Genomic DNA, 12834 nt, shown 5'->3' with positions numbered 1-12834 from the left:
GAGGGGGACACCTGGAGGACACTGTGCAGAAGATTGTGTTAAGGAAGAGGTTTCTGTCTAAGTGCTGCACACTAACCAACTGCACCACTGAAAACTCCAAGGAAGAGTTTTCTGAGCTCTTTCTTTCATAAGTGTGTTCCCGCGGAGGGTGGGGGAGATGGCTGAGCAAGAGATGAACCGTATCTCCACAGGGCAGTTCTTCTCCTTGTCCTGAGTCTATTTATAAAGTCTAGAAGACTCTATGATTGCTCTTTCAGTGAAGCCACTTTTTCCACAGTGCTTCACCACAAAAACGTTCAGCTAATTGGAGAAATTCAGCTCCAACAGAAGGGCCAATTTTCAGGCAAATGGACCAAAACCCACAGACCGCTGCTATGATTTCCTTTTAATGTATTTTCTTTCTGGGATCTATCCACTTTGGAACAAAGACCACGTCATCCCCTGTGCCCAGCGAGCTCAACTCCATCCAGTTCTTCTCTGCGAAAGAGCCCGAGTGCCGCGAGGGGCTGGCCTCCAGCTTTCCCCAGCCCCTCCTTGTGTCTTTCATTCATCATGAGCAATGACTCCCCTCAAAATTAAGAGAATCTCAAATGGAACCCCAGCACGGAGTCCAGAGTAAACCTGAACATTGACCTGGCATGACGGCTGCCCTCAGTGCTCAGCTAGACGTAGCAAACTGTCATCAGTTCTGAAAGCAGAACAGGATCACCTTCACAGCAAGTCAGACGCCAGCAGCTCCCTGGCTGCAGGAGGCTGGACGCAGGCCTTCAGTCCTCCCTGGGCTGTGTGCCCTGACGGCCGGGCAAGGCATGACATGGCAGAAGCAGCAAAGGAGAGTCTGGGACCGGTTTATTCCCTGACTTACTCCTACCGAGAGAAACCTGTCAATGAGAAGCAACTTTGGGGAACTGGAGACCAGGGGTTTAATGTTACTTTTGAAAGATGCCTGAAATGTTTTTACAACCAGATACAGCAGATCATTTACACTGCCTCTAATCCTTTTCCCAAGCAGTCTGACAAAGCACAAATTGTCATTCAACATATTAAATCACATTCTATTAAGAGAGTTCTCTCTTCCTTCCTGCCAAACAGTGGCAATCTGAACCCTCAAGTGAAAATAATATTGGTAGAAGGGAATGTTGACATAGGCTGATCAAAGGATAAGACACCTCACCCTACTTTCCAAGTGTATACAGTTCCTTCCTCCTTCACTGTTCAAGAATGAGCTTACCTACTTGAGAGAATGACTGAATTTGAGGGAGAATAAATTATCAGGTACACAAACGTTAAATACTCACAACCATTTCTGAAACTTTAGTTCACCAAAAATCAAATTAGCATTTTTTAACTAGTATGAAAATAATAAAACTGAAAAAATACTCTATGTTCAACAACTTCTGGAATGAATACATACATATATATATATATATATATATATATATGAAAAAATGCATATACATTTCTCCTTATATTTTTCATATGTATCTATACATCTTTCATATATATCTATACATCTAAACTATCTAAATATATATATTAGAGATAGGGTCTCCCTATGTTGCCCAGCTTGGTCTACGGACTTCTAGGTTCAAGTGATTCTCCTATCTTGACTTCTTTTTTAACTTCTCTGTGACTCAATTTTTATTTTTTATTTTATTTTTTATTATTATACTTTAGGTTTTAGGGTACATGTGCACAATGTGCAGGTTTCTTACATATGTATCCATGTGCCGTGTTGGTTTGCTGCACCCATTAACTCGTCATTTAGCATTAGGTATATCTCCTAATGCTGTCCCTGCCCCCTCCCCCCACCCCACAACAGTCCCCAGAGTGTCATGTACCCCCCTTCCTGTGTCCATGTGTTCTCACTATTCAATTCCCACCTATGAGTGAGAACATGCGGTGTTTGGTTTTTTGTCCTTGCGATAGTTTACTGAGAATGATGTTTTCCAGTTTCATCCATGTCCCTACAAATCATTTTTTATGGCTGCATAGTATTCCATGGTGTATATGTGCCACATTTTCTTAATCCAGTCTATCGTTGTTGGACATTTGGGTTACTTCCAACTCTTTGCTATTGTGAATAGTGCCACAATAAACATACGTGTGCATGTGTCTTTATAGCAGCATGATTTATAGTCCTTTGGGTATATACCCAGTAATGGGATGGCTGGGTCAAATGGTATTTCTAGTTCTAGATCCCTGAGGAATCGCCATACTGACTTCCACAATGGTTGAACTAGTTTACAGTCCCACCAACAGTGTAAAAGTGCTCCTATTTCACCACATCCTCTCCAGCACCTGTTGTTTCCTGCCTTTTTAATGATGGCCATTCTAACTGGTGTGAGATGGTATCTCATTGTGGTTTTGATTTGCATTTCTCTGATGGCCAGTGATGATGAGCATTTCTTCATGTGTTTTTTGGCTGCATAAATGTCTTCTTTTGAGAAGTGTCTGTTCATGTCCTTTGCCCACTTTTTGATGGGGTTGTTTTTTTCTTGTAAATTTGTTGGAGTTCATTGTGGATTCTGGATATTAGCCCTTTGTCAGATGAGTAGGTTGCAAAAATTTTCTCCCATTCTGTAGGTTGCCTGTTCACTCTGATGGTAGTTTCTTTTGCTGTGCAGAAGCTCTTTAGTTTAATTAGATCCCATTTGTCAATTTTGGCTTTTGTTGCCACTGCTTTTGGTGTTTTAGACATGAAGTCCTTGCCCATGCCTATGTCCCGAATGGTATTGCCTAGGCTTTCTTCTAGGGTTTTTATGGTTTTAGGTCTAACACGTAAGTCTTTAATCCATCTTGAATTAATTTTTGTATAAGGTGTAAGGAAGGGATCTAGTTTCAGCTTTCTACACATGGCTAGCCAGTTTTCCCAGCACCATTTATTAATCCTTTCCCCATTGCTTGTTTTTGTCAGGTTTGTCAAAGATCAGATAGTTGTAGATATGCGGCATTATTTCTGAGGGCTCTGTTCTGTTCCATTGATCTATGTCTCTGTTGTGGTACCAGTACCATGCTGTTTTGGTTACTGTAGCCTCATAGTATAGTTTGAAGTCAGGTAGTGTGACGCCTCCAGCTTTGTTCTTTTGGCTTAGGATTGACTTGGTGATGCGGGCTCTTTTTTGGTTCCATATGAACTTTAAAGTAGTTTTTTCCAATTCTGTGAAGAAAGTCATTGGTAGCTTGATGGGGATGGCATTGAATCTATAAATTACCTTGGGCAGCATGGCCATTTTCACGATATTGATTCTTCCAACCCATGAGCATGGAATGTTCTTCCATTTGTTTGTATCCTCTTTTATTTCATTGAGCAGTGGTTTGTAGTTCTCCTTGAAGAGGTCCTTCACATCCCTTGTAAGTTGGATTCCTAGGTATTTTATTCTTTTTGAAGCAATTGTGAATGGGAGTTCACTCATGATTTGGCTATTTGTCTGTGATTGGTGTACAAGAATGCTTGTGATTTTTGTACATTGATTTTGTATCCTGAGACTTTGCTGAAGTTGCTTATCAGCTTAAGGAGATTTTGGGGTGAGACAATGGGGTTTTCTAGATATACAATCATGTCATCTGCAAACAGGGACAATTTGACTTCCTCTTTTCCTAAGTATATACCCTTTATTTCCTTCTCCTGCCTGATTGCCCTGGCCAGAACTTCCAGCACTATGTTGAATAGGAGTGGTGACAGAGGGCATCCCTGTCTTGTGCCAGTTTTCAAAGGGAATGCTTCCAGTTTTTGCCCATTCAGTATGATATTGGCTGTGGGTTTGTCATAGATAGCTCTTACTATTTTGAGATACGTCCCATCAATACCTAATTTATTGAGTTTTTAGCATGAAGGTTGTTGAATTTTGTCAAAGGCCTTTTCTGCATCTATTGAGATAATCATGTGGTTTTTGTCTTTGGTTCTGTTTATATGCTGGATTACATTTATTGATTTGCATATGTTGAACCAGCCTTGCATCCCAGGGATGAAACCCACTTGATCATGGTGTATAAGCTTTTTGATGTGCTGCTGGATTCGGTTTGCCAGTATTTCATTGAAGATTTTTGCATCAATGTTCATCAAGGATATTGGTCTGAAATTCTCTTTTTTGGTTATGTCTCTGCCAGGCTTTGGTATCAGGACAATGCTGGCCTCATAAAATGTGTTACGGAGGATTCCCTCTTTTTCTATTGATTGGAATAGTTTCAGAAGGAATGGTACCAGTTCCTCCTTGTACCTCTGGTAGAATTCGGCTGTGAATCCATCAGGTCCTGGACTCTTTTTGGTTGGTAAGCTATTGATTATTGCCACAATTTCAGAGCCTGTTATTGGTCTATTCAGAGATTCAACTTCTTCCTGGTTTAGTCTTGGGAGGGTGTATTTGTCGAGGAATTTATCCATTTCTTCTAGATTTTCTAGTTTATTTGCATAGAGGTGTTTGTAGTATTCTCTGATGGTGGATTGTATTTCTGTGGGATCGGTGGTGATAAACCCTTTTTCATTTTTTATTGCATCTATTTGATTCTTCTCTCTTTTCTTCCTTATTAATCTTGCTAGCGGTCTATCAATTTTGTTGATCTTTTCAAAAAACCAGCTCCTGGATTCATTAATTTTTTGAAGGGTTTTTTGTGTCTCTATTTCCTTCAGTTCTGCTCTGATTTTAGTTATTTCTAGCCTTCTGCTAGCTTTTGAATGTGTTTCCTCTTGCTTTTCTAGTTCTTTTCATTGTGATGTTAGGGTGTCAATTTTGGATCTTTCCTGCTTTCTCTTGTGGGCATTTAGTGCTATCAGTTTCCCTCTACATACTGCTTTGAATGTGTCCCAGGGATTCTGGTATGTTGTGTCTTTGTTCTCGTTGGTTTCAAAGAACATCTTTATTTCTGCCTTCATTTTGTTACGTACCCAGTAGTCATTCAGGAGCAGGTTGTTCAGTTTCCATGTAGTTGAGCGGTTTTGAGTGAGTTTCTTAATCCTGAGTTCTAGTTTGATTGCACTGTGGTCTGAGAGACAGTCTGTTATGATTTCTGTTCTTTTACATTTGCTGAGGAGAGCTTTACTTCCAACTATGTGGTCAATTTTGGAATAGGTGTGGTGTGGTGCTGAAAAAAATGTATATTCTGTTGATTTGGGGTGGAGAGTTCTGTAGATGTCTATTAGGTCCACTTTGTGCAGAGCTGAGTTCAATTCCTGGATATCCTTGTTAACTTTCTGTCTCATTGATCTGTCTAATGTTGACAGTGGGGTGTTAAAATCTCCCATTATTATTGTGTGGGAGTTTAAGTCCCTTTGTAGGTCACTCAGGACTTGCTTTATGAATCTGGGTGCTCCTGTGTTGGGTGCATATATATTTAGGATAGTTAGCTCTTCTTGTTGAATTGATCCCTTTACCATTATGTAATGGCCTTCTTTGTCTCTTTTGATCTTTGTTGGTTTAAAGTCTATTTTATCAGAGACTAGGATTGCAACCCCTGCCTTTTTTTGTTTTCCATTTGCTTGGTAGATCTTCCCCCATCCCTTTATTCTGAGTCTATGTGCGTCTCTGCACGTGAGATGGGTTTCCTGAATACAGCACACTGATGGGTCCTGACTCCTTATCCAGTTTGCCAGTCTGTCTTTTAATTGGAGCATTTAGCCCATTTACATTTAAAGTTAATATTGTTATGTGTGAATTTGATCCTGTCATTATGATGTTAGTTGGTTATTTTGCTCATTAGTTGATGCGGTTTCTTCCTAGCCTCGATGGTCTTTACAATTTGGCATGTTTTTGCAGTGGCTGGTCCCAGTTTTTCCTTTCCATGTTTAGTGCTTCCTTCAGGAGCTCTTTTAGGGCAGGCCTGGTGGTGACAAAATCACTCAGCGTTTGCTTGTCTCTAAAGGATTTTATTTCTCCTTCACTTATGAAGCTTAGTTTGGTTGGATATGAAATTCTGGGTTGAAAATTCTTTTCTTTAAGAATGTTGAATATCGGCCCCCACTCTCTTCTGGCTTGTAGAGTTTCTGCCGAGAGATCAGCTGTTAGTCTGATGGGCTTCCCTTTGTGGGTAACCCAACCTTTCTCTCTGGCTGCCCTTAACATTTTTTCCTTCATTTCAACTTTGGTGAATCTGACAATTATGTGTCTTGGAGTTGCTCTTCTCGAGGAGTATCTTTGTGGCGTTCTCTGTATTTCCTGAATCTGAATGTTGGCCTGCCTTGCTAGACTGGGGAAGTTCTCCTGGATAATATCTTGCAGAGTGTTTTCCAACTTGGTTCCATTCTCCCTGTCATTTTCAGGTACACCAATCGGACGTAGGTTTCGTGTTTTCACATAGTCCCAAATTTCTTGGAGGCTTTGTTCGTTTCTTTTTATTCTTTTTTCTCTAAACTTCCCTTCTCACTTCATTTCATTTATTTCATCTTCCATCACTGACACCCTTTCTTCCAGTCGATCACATCGGCTCCCAAGGCTTCTGCAATCTTCGCGTAGTTCTCGAAACTTGGCTTTCAGCTCCATCAGCTCCTTTAAGCCCTTCTCTCCATTGGTTATTCTAGTTATCCATTTGTCTAATTTTTTTTCAAAGTTTTTAACTTCTTTGCTATTGTTTTGAATTTCCTCCTGTAGCTCAGAGTAGTTTGATAGTCTGAAGCCTTCTTCTCTCAACTCGCCAAAGTCATTCTCCATCCAGCTTTGTTCCGTTGCTGGTGAGGAACTGCGTTCCTTTGGAGGAGGAGAGGTGCTCTGCTTTTTAGAGTTTCCAGTTTATCTGCTCTGTTTTTTCCCCATCTTTGTGGTTTTATCTACTTTTGGTCTTTGATGATGGTGATGTACAGATGGGTTTTTGGTGTGGATGTCCTTTCTGTTTGTTAGTTTTCCTTCTACCAGACAGGACCCTCAGCTGCAGGTTTGTTAGAGTTTGCTAGAGGTCCACTCCAGACCCTGTTTGGCTGAGTGTCAGCAGCGGTGGCTGCAGAACAGTGGATTTTCATGAGACCACAAATTCAGCTGTCTGATAGTTCCTCTGGAAGTTTTGTCTCAGAGGATTACCTGGCCGAGTGAGGTGTCAGTCTGTCCCTACTTGGGGCTGCCTCCCAGTTAGGCTGCTTGGGGGTCAGGGACCCACTTTAGGAGGCAGTCTGTCTGTTCTCAGATCTCCAGCTGCGTGCTGGGAGAACCACTACTCTCTTCAAAGCTGTCAGACAGGGACATTTAAAAGTCTGCAGAGGTTCCTGCTGATTTTTTGTTTGTCTGTGCCCTGCCCCCAGAGGTGGAGCCTACAGAGGCAGGCAGGCCTCCTTGAGCTGTGGTGGGCTCCACCCAGTTCGAGCTTCCTGGCTGCTTTGTTTACCTAAGCAAGCCTGGGCAATGGCGGGCGCCCCTCCCCCAGCCTCGCTGCCGCCTTGCAGTTTGATCTCAGACTGCTGTGCTAGCAATCAGCGAGATTCCGTGGGCATAGGACCCTCCGAGCCAGGTGCAGGACACAATCTCCTGGTGTGCCGTTTTCCAGGCCCATTGGAAAAGCGCAGTATTAGGGTGGGACTGACCCAATTTTCCAGGTGCCGTCTATTACCCCTTTCTTTGACTATGAAAGGGAACTCCCTGACCCCTTGCACTTCCCGAGTGAGGCAATGCCTTGCCCTGCTTTGGCTCACACACAGTGCACTGCACCAACTGTCCTGCACCCACTGTCTGGCACTCCCTAGTGAGATGAACCCGGTACCTCAAACGGAAATGCAGAAATCACCCATCTTCGGTGCCGCTCACGCTGGGAGCTGTAGACCGGAGCTGTTCCTATTCGGCCATCTTGGCTCCTCCCTCTCCTATCTTGACTTCTCAAAGTGTTGGGATTACAAGTATGAGCCACTACCCCTGGCTGGGAATAAAGATTTCAGATCCCACGAAGCTAACTTAAAATTGAGAATTAAAGTCAGATACACTCATTATTTTTCACCTATCATTTCTTCTGAGTGATCACACAATCTCTTCCCTTAGGTGTTACCCTTTAACAGGCATCTACAAACAGACAAATCACCTGTGGGTAAAAAGGTTGTTCCAATGAGTGAACAAAAATGGTACCAAAGGATTTATGAACAGACTCTAAGACACTCACTGGAAAATGAACTACCACCGATTAGAAGAGAAAGTAACTTCCTTGCAGCATCCACAGATTTAACTCCCACAAGGTACTTGCCAAACCCCTCCTCTCCTGATTCTTTTCTCCTTTCTCACAGCTGTCTGCAGCCATCAATTTTGCATTTCGCCATCATATACTGGTTTTATAACCTGGTTTTAGGTGCCCATTTCCCTTGTACGTTTTGTCAGGGTGGAGACCACGTCTTGGTCTTGGGAAGCCTTACAGAACACAAAGCAGTACCAGGCAATCTAGGAATCATCAGGAAGTATGGCAGGCTCACTGCCACAAGAAATGGCATAAGCATGGAGAGCCACTGCCTCTACAAATTGAGAAGGGAAAAAAAATCTGAAGACCCCAACATATTCTTACAAAATCTGCACACAGTTTTGGATTCTCATCCTCTCCCATTTCGAGCCACAAGCACCTCTAATCCACTTTATTCACCCAACTAGCATTTACTGAGCTTCTCCTTATGTACAAAGGCACACCGTAGATGCTGAATTATACAGGCAGACAAGCAGTCCCTAACCCAAAGATGCCCAGAGTATAATGCAGAAAACAGGCAAAGACAAATAAAGTGGTGTTTGCTGTAATATAGTTATGTCAAGGAGCTTTGAGACCCAGAAAAAGGAGTTTTCAAAGTTACCAGTGTTAGGACCAAAAGACACGTGGGAGTGCAGCAACGGGAATAGGAAGAAATTATTGCCAGCTTCAAGGAAAAAGCCTCTGGTTGAGAAAATATCAAAACTGAAAGAAAAGAAACAGGAGAGCATGTGGCCATTTTCAGAGCCACAGTAGTTGGATTTTGTTGGAGAACAGGGTCAAAGGCAGAAAGCAGGTACATGAAGTAGGGTAAAGAACTTTGTATCTAATGTAAAGGCATATGAATTTACTCTGCAGACACCGGGAAGGTATTGCAGGGATTCAGGGATTAAGCAGGGAAGTGATACGACCTGGAGAATAGCTTCAAAAGATATTCAGTTATGACAGTCATTAGAACTCAGTGAACAAAGGTGAAGGGTGAGAGAGAAACTTAAGATGAGCTTCAGGTTCATGGCTTAGGAACTGGGTGTATGGTAGAATCATTAACTGAAATAGGGAATAAAAAAACAAGGAGCATATTGGGTGAGGGAGATAATAAGACCAGTTGTAGGCATATTGGGTTTGGGGTGTCAATAAAAAATCCACGTGACAGTATCTAAGGGAGAGTTGGTTATACAACCCTAGAGCTCAGAAGAGAAGCCTGAGATAGTTTTACTGATCTGAAAGTCACGCACAGAGAGTTGAAGTCACAGCACTGGATGGAGAGAATAAGGAAGAAGATGCGGAAAAGTAAAAGAACCTTAAGGGATCTTCCGGCCAAGAGAGCTGGCTTTTCTTTAAAGCAGTATTATTGTTGTTGTTGTTGTTGTTTTGTTGTTTTAAATACAACACAGTGTTCTTTTGCAAATATTTAGGATTCCTGAACAAACATCAATTCTCAAAAAAACTAACCACAATTGGTCAAGAGGACATGTCTTTGGTGACAGCTACTATATGTCACTTAGTCTGATTTTTTATGAGCCTGAGCACATGTACAAGTGCTTTATTTTCACGACAAACTAAAATAATCTTCAAAGATTGGCAGAACATTAGACCAAGAGGAGAAACAAGAGCTTGATAATTCTACCATTTCTAATAATTTAGAGGATGTTTATATCTTATTTTAATCTATTGATAAGCTTTTACTTCAGGTAGTTTAACTTTTTTTGTTCTGATGATGACAAACTATTCTCTTCATTCATTTTCTGGTCATTTCACTTGAACAGAACTGCTTTTGGATTGTTGGAAGGAATAAAGCTTCAGGCTTCCCTCCCATTTCATTCATTTCTTCTTTGTCTCCCCTCAGATATATTTCCTAACAGTTAAGTCAGAGATAGTTCCCCCCTGAAATCCCTTCCCTGCTGTTCTTCCATGTAGCTGAAGATTTTTTGGGCATGGTATAAAATCACAGACAGTTTCTGTTATTCCTCACAGATGGACCGTCCCCATAGCAGCAAAGCTATCCCATGCTCCTCATTCTTAAACATCTGACTTATGTATTAGCAGGAGTAAGGAAGAAAAGGAGAAGACAGAAAAGAGGAAAGAAAAATGCATAAAAAGAAAAGATCTAATATATGAGTTGAATTTAATTTAAGCAAACCTCACAGTCATCCACTTGGCTAGCTGGGGGACAGCTGAAACCTACTTTGGTATACAAATACTCTTCCTGTCAGGTCAGAATAAACTTAGATACTTCTAATTACCAAGTAGTTAATAGGATCAAAAGAATGTTTTGCTGAGAACAAAGTAACTGCAATTATAACACAGAAACACTTTTATGATAAAGTTCATTCAGAAAATGTTCAGCCAAGATGGAATATTAAGGAGAAACCTACCTCTCCCTCACACATACACCAAATAACGCCCCCAATCTTTTTTAATAAATAAAAATATATAACTGCCCTGATAAACTTGTTACACATTTCTGTGGAACAGGAACAAAAAAGAAACATCCAGAGGGACCACTAGCCAAAGGTTTATGGTTCCAAGACCAACTGAAACCAACAGAACCACCTAGACATTTAAACCCTGCAGGGTTCTGGCCAGGCGCTGTGACTCATGTCTGTAATCCCAGTCCTTTGGGAGGCCAAGGCAGGTGGATCACCTGAGGTCAGGCGTTCGAGACCAGCCTAGCCAACATGGCAAAACCCAGTCTCTACTAGAAATACAAAAAACAGCCAGGTGTGGTGATGCACGCCTGTAATCCCAACTACTCAGGAGGTTGAGACAGGAGAATCGCTTGAACCCAGGAGGTGGAAGTTGCAGTGAGCTGAGATCACATGACTGCACCCCAGCCTGGGCAACAGAGCAATACTCTGTCTCAAAACAAAACAAAAAAAAACTGTAGGGTTCCTTGCATCTATAATAATATACCAAACATGGGGCAGAGGGGCTACACCCAGGCCCCTCATGTGGAAATAGGGACTGAGAGAAGCTCTCCACCCTAGATGGAGGCCAAGAACCTATAAGCAAGTTCCCCACTTGCCTGGGGGATGATTTGGCCTATCCCAAGGACAAGAACACTGTGCTGGCAATAACAGCACCTGGCTCTGAACCAGCACCTAGGTGACCCCAGTGGAGGCAATAGCCAGAGAGCAAAAAGAAAGGGGAGAAGATGGATCCGACACACTCTAACCATGCATACACACAAAAAAATCCTCCTTCACCATGGACTTGTAAACTAGAACTTCTAAAAACAAAAAGAAAACTAAGACAGCAAACTCAATGAATAAGAAAACTCAGAGATTTAGAGATTTGTAACACAGAGAATAGAAGTGAAATTGCCAAAAACCAGATCCCAGAAAAAGAAACAAATTGAGACGAGGAAATATTTAAATAATAACCAAAGTCTCAAAATTAAAGAAACATCAAAGACCTCATTTATAAAGGACTGAGAGTGCCAAATGGAGGAGTAAGGAAAATCCTGCACATAAGACATATTATTTTAACATTTAAGAATATCAAATACAAAGATAAAAGCAACCATATGGAAAAAGCAGATCATATAAAATGAAAAAGAATCAGATTGACATCAGACTTCTGAACAGCAATGTTAAGTGCAGAAGGAAATTGAAGTAGTATCCTAGGCCAGGTGCCGTGGCTTACACCTGTAATCCCAGCACTTTGGGAGGTAGAGGTGGACAGATCACTGGAGGTCCATAATTCAAGATCAACCTGGCCAACACAGTGAAACCCCATCTCTACTAAAAATACAAAGAAAAAAAAATTAGCCAGGCATGGTGGTGGGTGCCTGTAAATCCTAGCTACTTAGGAGGCTGAGGCATGAGAATTGCTTGAACCCAGCAGGTGGGAGTTGCAGTGAGCTGAGATTATGCCACTGCACTCCAGTCTAGGCTACAGAGTGAGACTCTATCTCAAAAAAAAACAAAAAAAATTGAAGTAGTATTCTTAAAGTACTAAAGAAAAAAATTGGAGCAGAGAATTATATATTCAAACTGCCTTCAAATGTGAGGGCATAATAAAACTATTATCAGATATAAAAATCCCCAAAGGATGGCCACACAAAGAACTATACTGTTAACACTCTTAGAGAAATTCCCTAAGTATTTAAATAAAAGAAGCAATATAAGATGTTCAGCTAACTTGATCATGTCCATTATTGTCTTTTAAAAAATCTAAGACAAAAGAAAAGGAAAAGAACATAACTAAAATAATACAGAACTGAAATTCTGGAAAATACCAACATGGTGGGGGTGGGTAGATCAGAGGGAGTTAACAGCCCATTAAATTATTTGTCTTACTGGAAGTGGGGAGAGAAATACAGTTTAAGAAAGTAACAGAAAAATAACACTAAGTTTCAAAACAAAGGCACCACTTCAGTAACAAAAAAAAAACTATCATTTTAAAAAGCAGAAGAACATTTGCTTTTTTGAAGAGAAGGCAGAAAATGGCAATTGTATCAAAATTCATTAAGTGAAAAACAAAATGACAGAAATCCTAATACGACAGTAATTGCAATATATATAAATGGCCTAAACTCACCAATTAAAACACAGCGACACTCCAAATGTATTTTTTAAACCCAATAGTATGTTGACTACAAGAAACATGCTTAAAACAAAAAGGCCAAAAAAGGTTAAAAAATAAAAGATCAAAAGATGAATATATTAACCCAATATGAACCAAAAGAAAGGTAAT

General features: G+C 41.0%; 1 protein-coding gene across 1 annotated transcript in view; it reads right to left on the bottom strand.

Annotated features, from left to right (window-relative positions):
• ARHGAP10 (Rho GTPase activating protein 10) overlaps positions 1-12834 on the bottom strand; it is a 348170-nt gene that overhangs the window by 27359 nt on the left and 307977 nt on the right. The window lies entirely within an intron of this gene.

This window comes from Nomascus leucogenys, chromosome 7b (assembly GCF_006542625.1).
Source record: "Nomascus leucogenys isolate Asia chromosome 7b, Asia_NLE_v1, whole genome shotgun sequence".
Taxonomy (NCBI): Eukaryota; Metazoa; Chordata; class Mammalia; order Primates; family Hylobatidae; genus Nomascus; species Nomascus leucogenys.
Note: the sequence above shows the minus strand (reverse complement) of the source record. Positions and strands in the feature narration are given on the sequence as shown.